Below are 9,049 nucleotides of genomic sequence, written 5' to 3'. Positions count from 1 at the left end.
TTTCTTAACTCATCATGGTTCCTGAGGGGAAGCCAAAGTAATACACGTACCTTGTACTCATTCGTGTCGGCAACCAAAGATGACAAACAAACCTCTTGCACGGTCCATTTGCTAATGGGCACTGGTTCCAGGGTTCCACAGTTAAAACAGCAGTACTGCAGTGAACTTTCTGGACACGTCTCCGTGAGGAGAGTTGGCATGGCGAGAATGACCGTCGCCTACGATGCCCACAGGATGGGTGAGTGCATTGGCATCTCCAAATAAACTAGGTGTTGCGGACCACTCTCCGAGGTGATCGCAGAAGTCTCCCTGCCGCCAGCAGAGACGAGAGAGCCCACGGCTCCAAACTCAGCAACGTGGTAAGCATCGGGGTTCGGTTAGATTTTCACATACGTCCGCCCATCGAATGGCAGTGCCACGGTATCTCAAGGTTGTTTCCGTGTACAGTTCTCGGGTGACTGGTGAGAGGAAGTAGCTCGTCAGGGGGAAAAGGACTATTCCGGGATGCTCGCCTGTGAATCACCCTTCCCGGATTCTTGCACCATCGTCTGGATTTCCAGCGAGCCCTCCGTCAGTGACACGGCACGCAATCAGAAGTTTGGATTCTAGCATGAACGCATGTTTCGACCTCTGCTGTGTGTGCTTCTTGTCTGCTCTGGTATCCACGAGTCTTTCCTTTGCTTTGGTTTTCATGGACAGATCTTGGATCCATCCTTCCTGACAGGAAGTGTCTGCATAAATGGACAGCAGCCTGTGTGCTGTGCCATTGAGTCGCCGGTTATTTTCACCTTTCAAAAGCGTTTCCCCCCCACCCCCATGGAGGTTTGACGTCGATCTTGTGTGGCTATCCTGGATACCTATCAGCTACATGACGGATATTTATGTGCCTCGTTTCTCCAAGTTTCAGAGGTAGTAATTTTGCCTCCTCTCATTTCTGAATCTTAGACCGTTAGCATCATCAACTCCTCTGAAGCGTATCTGATATTTGTATTTGTTTGAATAGAAGAATCTTAATCTATAGAATAGGTTCCAGAGAAGTTATTACAGATGCATACCGTCTGTGTGATCCTGGTGCGAGCATATTACATCTTATTCCAGAACACAGTGCAGTGTATCAGACTTCCAATATTTGGATGTGCACTTTGAACCCCCGCCCCCACCCCCACCCCCACCACCCCCACACACATGTGAGATACACTTTTCACGGATGTCAATACAGTGTACGGGGTGGCTGGTGGGTGGGCACAAAAAACAAAAACAAAAAAGGACTCCCTGAAGTATATACTTTGGCCAAAATACTGGGACTCTTTCAACGTGAAAAGCAAAGCAGAAATATGGACTTTTAAAGACCCTACCTGTCTGGTATGTGCAGTGTAAATCAACGAGACGAATACCCGGGTCAGTAAAATGTTCACAAGGAAAGATTTCCTATGAACTCTCAGTAAGCTTGTCCACATCGAGCCCTCACGTATGTAGGCCGTTTGGGCAGCCGTGCGAAAACTGCCTCTTAAAGGATCAAGCATCAGAATCAGAGAGGAAGAGTTTGCAGTAGACTCACTGGCACCCGGATAGTTTAATGCACCTACATGTACATTTTACATCAGAGTCAAAATTGGAGTTCTGGTAATCCCGTGGAGACATCTTGCTGAAATGCCACGAAAATGGTTGCCGCGTTCCAAGGACCTAAACGACAACACCAAAGGAAAAAAAAAAAAAAAAAAAAAAGTCAATGCAGAGTTCAGTTCACTCCAAATATGTTTTCAGTCGCTAGTCTGGACCAGGCATTAGAGCTAAGGAAATGGTTCTCCTTCCTATGGAGTTTACGATCTAGTGAAAAAAAACTGCAAGTGACGGAAGGAACTGTTTGTCTCTTTCTCTTGGTGCCTGCCTCTGCCTCTTACACGTTAGCACGTTGACTCTGTAAACCATTTCTGGTGAGGAAAATCAGCTTCCACCTCTCATCGGGAGAGTCATCTACTTTCATGCGTGAGGTTGACGTGCTGTGCTGTCACCGTGGACGGGACACACGGGACTTGCAGCAGCAGCAGCAGCAGCAGCAGCAGCAGCAGCAGCAGCAGCAGCAGCCCAGAGTTCCAGACTGGGATAGGATAGGAACACTCGGGTCTACTTTCAGTCTCCTGGACTTTCATTTCTCTGGCTCTGGGTGAACCAGTTTCCAGCGAGGCATCCAACGGAACTAGGGGAACTGTTGACTACCTGGCATCCTCTAAGAGTGCCACTTCTGGGCGGGTACACAAAAACTAGCCAAACTCCCAAAAGGCGTAAAGGAGGAGCACACTGGTAAGGTCCCACGAGATCCAGAGCTCCGAGGCGACTCTTGCTCAGTGGGAAGGCAAGAGGGGAATCGAGGCAAGGTGCAGGCCACGCTGGTAAGGAGTGCTCAAGTCCAGTGGGCCTGGCAGAGGAGGTGATGACCAATCGTTCTAAAACTTCCAGAAAATTCTAATAAAAGATGTTATGTTAAGCACGAAGGCTGATTTAAGTGGAACCGAAATGGACGTGTCCTTGCTACAATCAGCTGCCTAAGTTTACCGGCAGGCATTGAAGTGGATGGTATCTGCTAAATCTTTCCAGGCTCCAGGGCGAAGCGAGGGGACGCCCTCCCACAGAGAAAAGGCCGACCGACCGACCGACCGACCGACCGACCGACCGACCGACCGGGTGTGTCGCACGGCTGTCTTTCTCTCTCCCAGGTGGGAGCTTCCTCTTCAAGTTAAAGCCAGACACACACGCCTCTGGCTTGCCTTTCTAAAGAACTGGGAGGGATGTCGGTCCCCAGAGCCTGAAAAGGAAGAAGTGTCTTCTCTTCTGCCCACAAGCCTGACCTCAATACAAACTCTCGAACGGAGAGGCTTGGCCCCCAAGAGAAGTAGACAGTCTGATAAGGTGATGCAGCCAAATCTATTTTAATGCAAGGAAAGAAAATAGTCAAAAGTCCTGTGAACTACTACAATAGGGGACTCGTTCTCTAAATCTTTTTGGTGAAAACCTAGTCTACTTATTGAGCTCATTATCTTCAAAATTTTGGAGGTTCTCTTTTGTTTTTAAACTAGACTCCCCAAAACGGAAGAAATCTGTCTTCCGCAGCACGGCCTGGCTTTCAGTGACTGGTGCTAGAATGGTACTTGCATTTTATTTCCAGCCCCCTGGACACACACAGTCCCTATCATTTCAGAGCCTTCATTCAGCCCTGTTAGTCTGGGGCCGTCGAAACCTTTACCCAGTTATGTCAACTGCTCACCTTCAGAGTGTATTCTTGAGAACTGAGACACTTTGGGTCAAATGAGCTAAAAGGAAGCAAGGCAATTGGATATATTAGTAACTCAAATCTTTGTGTCGGTTTATCTGTCTGTCTGTGTATATGTTCTCTCATGAAAAGTATTGCTAGCTGTAGTACATTACATCTCAATCTGTATGTTGGTGTGTGTGTCTAAGTGGGTCAATGAGAAATCTATTTCTACCTCCGGATGGTACTAATAAAATGGATTTACAGACAAGCGCTTGTGAAAATTGGACGTTCTAAAACTTCCAGAAAATTCCAATAAAAGATGTGAAGCGTGAATGCTAATTTAAGTGGAACCGAAAGGGACGTGTCCTTGGGATTTTCAGCTGCCTACGTTCACCTGCAGTCATTTAGGTGGATGTTATCTGCTAAATCTTCCCAGAATAAAATGATTAGAGGCTTGACTCTGTCTCACATTCAGTCAAGGTTTGGCATAGTGAAGAATGAGTCGGCTAAGTGTGTAGCAAGCGAACAGCTCAATACTAATTGTGTGTTGCAGTGTGTAATCCCACCGACAGCCTGAGAATTTTTGTCGTCACCTAAAATCTTAAAGTTTTGCTCAGTTCAGACATATTCTGTGCTTAGTGAGACTGTGCCTTAAAGCACACGATTCCAGAAATTAGTCAAGGTGCTCATAAATTTGTCCATCTAAAGAATGCTAGTGTGACGGCTTACAATAGCCTACTTCTCAGTGTTCACTGAAAATTGCAAGTTCCTAACGATTTTGAATTTTAACTAAAAGTATTTGAAGTCATGAGGAAAACATTTGTGCATGCTAAAAAAAGAACAAAAAACGGGTCTTTGGATAAAAGGAAGTAACTTTGTTCTAAAGTACAGCTGTTTCTTTAAAGAGGGAGAACACGGATGTGTAAGGAAAGTTGTGGAAAGCTTGTGGAAAAACGGATATGGTCATGCTCTGTGAAATAAAAGCAAATGAGTCTCGATATCAAGGACACGGCAAAATTCGAATTTTGTTTTCGGCGAAAAAGACAATGTTTTCTCAAACGGTTAGTCTGCTGCTCTTCGTGTTGAAAGATTGCAAAAGGTTTTCTAATTGTTTTATCAAAGCAGTTTCTCATGCTTCAAGTCTCAAGGAGTCGTCTGAGTATTGAAGAAAATGAGATCCCCCCAGTAAAAGGACTAAAAGCTAAACGTTGCTCACGACTGTGGAACCTTCTGTATTTGCCTTTGAGGTATTTTGTGGTCATGCTGGTTAAGTGGATAAGTATTGCTTCTTGGCAACGTATCATCTTATTGAGGCAAGTGCCGAAGAAACTTCCTTCTGACGGCGTCCCAGAATCAAGTTCAAAAAGGTGCTTATACCTCTACTTAACTCTGATATTTTCCCGAGGGCCCCTGGAACCTGTCAGAGGAATTTTTTCTCCTCGTCGGGGAAAATATTTGGCTAATTTGGCCTATTTATCTGACTGACACACACACACACACACACACACACACACACACACACGCACGCACGCACGCACGCACGCACACATTTATTTATTTGTTTATTTATTTACCTGGAGAGCACTGCCAAAGGGAATGATGCTAAACTTTGTGACTGAATGTTCTGTGTCACAAAAATAATCCAAATTTCCTCATGTCCACTGTCTTAGGGTAAGCTCTCTCATCAGATCTTTAACCGTTGTCATTTGTCAGTCTTTTGTCATTTCTAGTCACTGTTTTATTACTCCTAAGCTAGTCAAGAGCTAGATTTCAGCAGAACAGGTATTAGTTACCTAGGACGACTACGTAAACTAAGGAAGATGATTTTGTGGCTTTTTGTTTCGAGTGTTGCCCATAAGCTGCCAACAGTTTAGTAAATGACTGCCTGTATAAGCAGAACTGAAACTTTATCTTTCTACCTGATCCCTCCAGAATTTAAAAACTCTCCGTGGCTATTTTGATACTTCCTGGCAGTCTGTTTATTTGCATGAGTTCAATAGGAATCTGCTTTCCCTGTAAGAGGACCCATTAAAAACACTGGTGATATTCGCAAGGCTTTGACTGGAATGGGATACCTGAGAGGCACGTGTGTAAACTCAGATAGGAACGGACAGCTTTAAGGAACTAAGGTAGACCTGACAAAAGCCAACAAAGCCCCTTGGAAGAACAGGCCTGGTACCTTGCTTATAGGGTTCCCAGCAGCCTGACGAGGTGACTGAGGAAGGTCACCTCCTGGCAGGTACGGGAACCTCAGGATGTCTCGGGGACCTGGAGAAGGGAGGAATTCACCCAAATCTACAGGTACTGCAGGCAAAACCCGATGGCGAGTCTGGCTTGGCTATCTGGCCTCACGGGGCCTTTGAAAGTTCCATCTGAAATTCCTTGTGAAAAGTGCCAGCAAAGCCCATTTAAAAAAGCCTACGTAATCGATTGCTCTTCTGGATGCGTTTATGCAAATAATCGAGCCAAAGATTAGTTATTTTCTAGGGGAGAGTAGTATCGTTTCAATCACGCGGCCTTTATCTGTACTACATCCTAGTACTAGTCATGGGGACATAAACTGAATTCAGAATTCTAGTTTCCCCAGAAAATATCTGGCTACGATTCTCCAGATGTGTTAGTTGTTGTTCTTCTCCCCCCATCATTTCTATTAAAGTTTCGCTCTTTCCGGTTCCCATATTCCACCACGCATTCTTCATCTCATCACGTTGGTCCTTCCGGAATGGAAGATCCAACTGCAGATGTTGCTATTTAACCTCATAACGCCATTGGTTCTACCTTGCCTAGAGGCCATAAAACTGCAAATAGTCATAGAAATGGAACCCGGAATAGAAGTGCCCGTCTTCCGAGGGCCTCCTCAACTGACCGCTGATGGAGACCTGACTGCGCCCTTTAGTGCACCCCTTCTCAGCATGAAGCAGCCAGAGCGGTCGTCGTCGCCCCCCTTTCCCTAGCAGCAGCTAGGGTCTCTATCTGTAGAGGGGGGAATGAGACAGGGACCCGTGGGCTTAGACAGAGTAGGGTGAGGGCCTCCGGAGAAAGCAAGGCAAGACATTCACGGTCGAAGCCATGTCACAATCCATGTCAAGTCCCTATCGAAACTCTGTGTTCAGCGGTATGCAGAGTCGAGGTCACACTAATTCTCTAGGGTCGAGACACTAGACTAGGAATGTAGACATCTTCAGTGAGATCAGTTCCAGGTCAGAAGGCCAGGAGCGACTCGGCCTTGAATGTTTTGAGCGTTCGGCAAAGGCATCTCAGCATAACCCGTGACTTCACTGTCAACAGCCCTGGCAGACAGACAGCAACCCAGCCGGCCCATCTTGAGGGCAGGGCAGCACAGGGCAGGTGGTGCAAGTCCACACCCTAAGCCCTCAATTCTCAAAAATCCTCCACTGCCTCTAAATCCCCTAGACAACACACCACCGCAGGCTCTCTTGTTCCCTCCTGGGGTGAGCCAAGAGCCCCTTCCGCCCAACCCCCCCCCCACCTCTCTCACTTTATTTCTAAACAAAGAAAGCCTCTCCCTGGCTCTCCTACCTTGGGTGTCTGTGAAACTCATTCTTGGACTTCACAAACAAGAACCCTGGCATCGTCAACTCAAAGAATCGGGTGGCCACTGGAAAGGCTTCCTAGCTTTCTCCACCTACGTTATCCTCCATGGGGTTCTTTCCCTCTGGGTACCTAGTTTCTCACTGTCCTTCAGGGTCAAGAAGACCCTTCACCAGAAAACTCCTAGGGGGTGCTGAATATCACCTTCCGATCTTGTCAAGTTGTGACTCCGAAACTACTCAGTCTTCTTTCTTTGAAAATATCTTGTCGGTTTCCAGCCAGGACAGAGGTGAAATATCTTTGGCACTATTGAAAAACACCCCATTGGGTGTAAGGAGTGGAACTCCCCAAAGAGGGTGCAGAGGACATGACCTTCCTAGGCTCCAGAGCCACTGGCAGAGACAGCAGCAGGGAAGAATGGACGCCCCACCCACCCTGCCATAGGTGCCAGGTAGGCAGAAAGCCAAGCCCAGGTGTAGGATGTTCTGAGAAACAATGAAAGAAAGAAAGAAGGGAGGGAGAGAGACAGAGACAGAGAAAGAAAGGAAGGAAGGAAGAAAGAAAGGAAGAAAGAAAGAAAGAGAAAGAAAGAAATGGTAAGAAGGCAGTGGCTATTCCTGGGAGACCAAGGCTCCTCCTTAACAAATATGTCTGGATTTGGAAAGGAAGAGACAGTGTTACTTCCCTGCCTTGCTTGGACCCTACAGACACAGATTCGGAAGAGCTGCTTCCGGCAAAGATGTGGGCTTCTGCCAGTCCTCCCAGGATGCTCTCTCTATCTACCGGCTCTGGTCCCTACCAGATTTCCCCTTGGTGGCCGTGGAAAGGAATAAAGTAGCAGTTGGAGTTACATTCAGCATTACAGTCCTTCCTTTCTCCCCCACACTGACTTCACATCTCCCCACCCCCATATTTTCTCCCCTCATACATATCCTCTCAAGGCTTATTTGTCATTCGCTTTTTGTAACGACGCTTTCTTCGAGGCTATGCTGGGATCTGGAAGACTTTGCTTAGATTCTAGTTGGAATGCTCCTCCTAGTGGCCAAAGTTCTTCTAGGTCGTCATTACCCTGAGGGCTGGCAGTGATTTTTCGGAGCCCTCGCTTTCAACCCGTGGGATTTTCTAACATATTTTGGTTCAGCTGTGTCTGGCCACCAATGGTGCTGTCACTCACTTTTCTGTCCCATCGGTCACAGGGTTTCCAACAGGATGGTTATGAAGCTAACTCCTCAGGACGTAAAATGAGCTGAGTATGATTTGGCTAGATAGTCACAGCCTCCAGACCCATGGTTTCTGGTGACGGAAGGTGGCGCGCCTGCTTAACTTTTTCAAGTTTCAAGGATTCTCCTCCCTGCTGCCCACTGACAAATCCAAAACTCTCTGGGGACCGACAGGGAGAGGGAGGAAGGGAGGGAGAGAGAGAGAGAGAGAGAGAGAGAGAGAGAGAGAGAGAGAGAGAGAGAGAGAGAGAGAGAGGAGAGATGTGGAGATGGATGTCAGAAGACATCAAAGGGCTTCGTGAGCCCTGACCGATGCGAGCCAGAAGGAGGGGACTGGACTGAGGCCTGGGACAGGGACAGGAGGAGTCTGCTTCACCAGCAGCAGCCGGGCCCGGTGAACGGGATCCCTGTGTCCGCCCGCCTCAAGAAACAGGGCATGTTTAGGAGGGTGCGGGGCCCGAAGGGGAGTTTGTGGGTTGGGGGGCCGGCCCACCCCCCCAACTCCCACCCCCCAAAAGCGTGTCCCAGGTGTTCCGGTTGCACACTGCACTTGCACGGGGGAAGCGTGGGGACCCGTTTCCAGGTGGTGTGTGTGTGTGTGTGATGTGTGAGGTCAAGGGGCTTTGGTGAAGATTGTCCCGCAGGTTGGTTTTGCTCGCTCGCTGGCTGGCTGGCTCGACCCCCGCCCCTGGCGTCTTTTTCCAGGAGGGCGTGGATGTCTGACCGCCCCGATCCCCTTGGGCAGGGAGGCAGTCGGTCAGGGCTTTCCTCCCTTGAGTGGCCTTGGCACACCTTTGCGGGTAGGGCGGGGGCGTTGTGTATTTTCCTCGGTCGGCTCTTGCCTCTGCCGCCACAAAGAATGGAAGGGCAGAGACACGGTAATGAAGCAGCAGACCAAACGTTTTATTGTAAGTGACTGAAAGAGAGGAAAAGTGCAGGCCACCTCAGGGAGGAGGGGCGCCCTCGCCCCGAGAGGTTTCCGTTTTATTGGAAGAGAGCAAGTGTACACTTGGAGAGAGGGGAGTGT

Source organism: Manis pentadactyla, chromosome 18, assembly GCF_030020395.1.
Source record: "Manis pentadactyla isolate mManPen7 chromosome 18, mManPen7.hap1, whole genome shotgun sequence".
NCBI lineage: Eukaryota > Metazoa > Chordata > Mammalia > Pholidota > Manidae > Manis > Manis pentadactyla.
Note: the sequence above shows the minus strand (reverse complement) of the source record.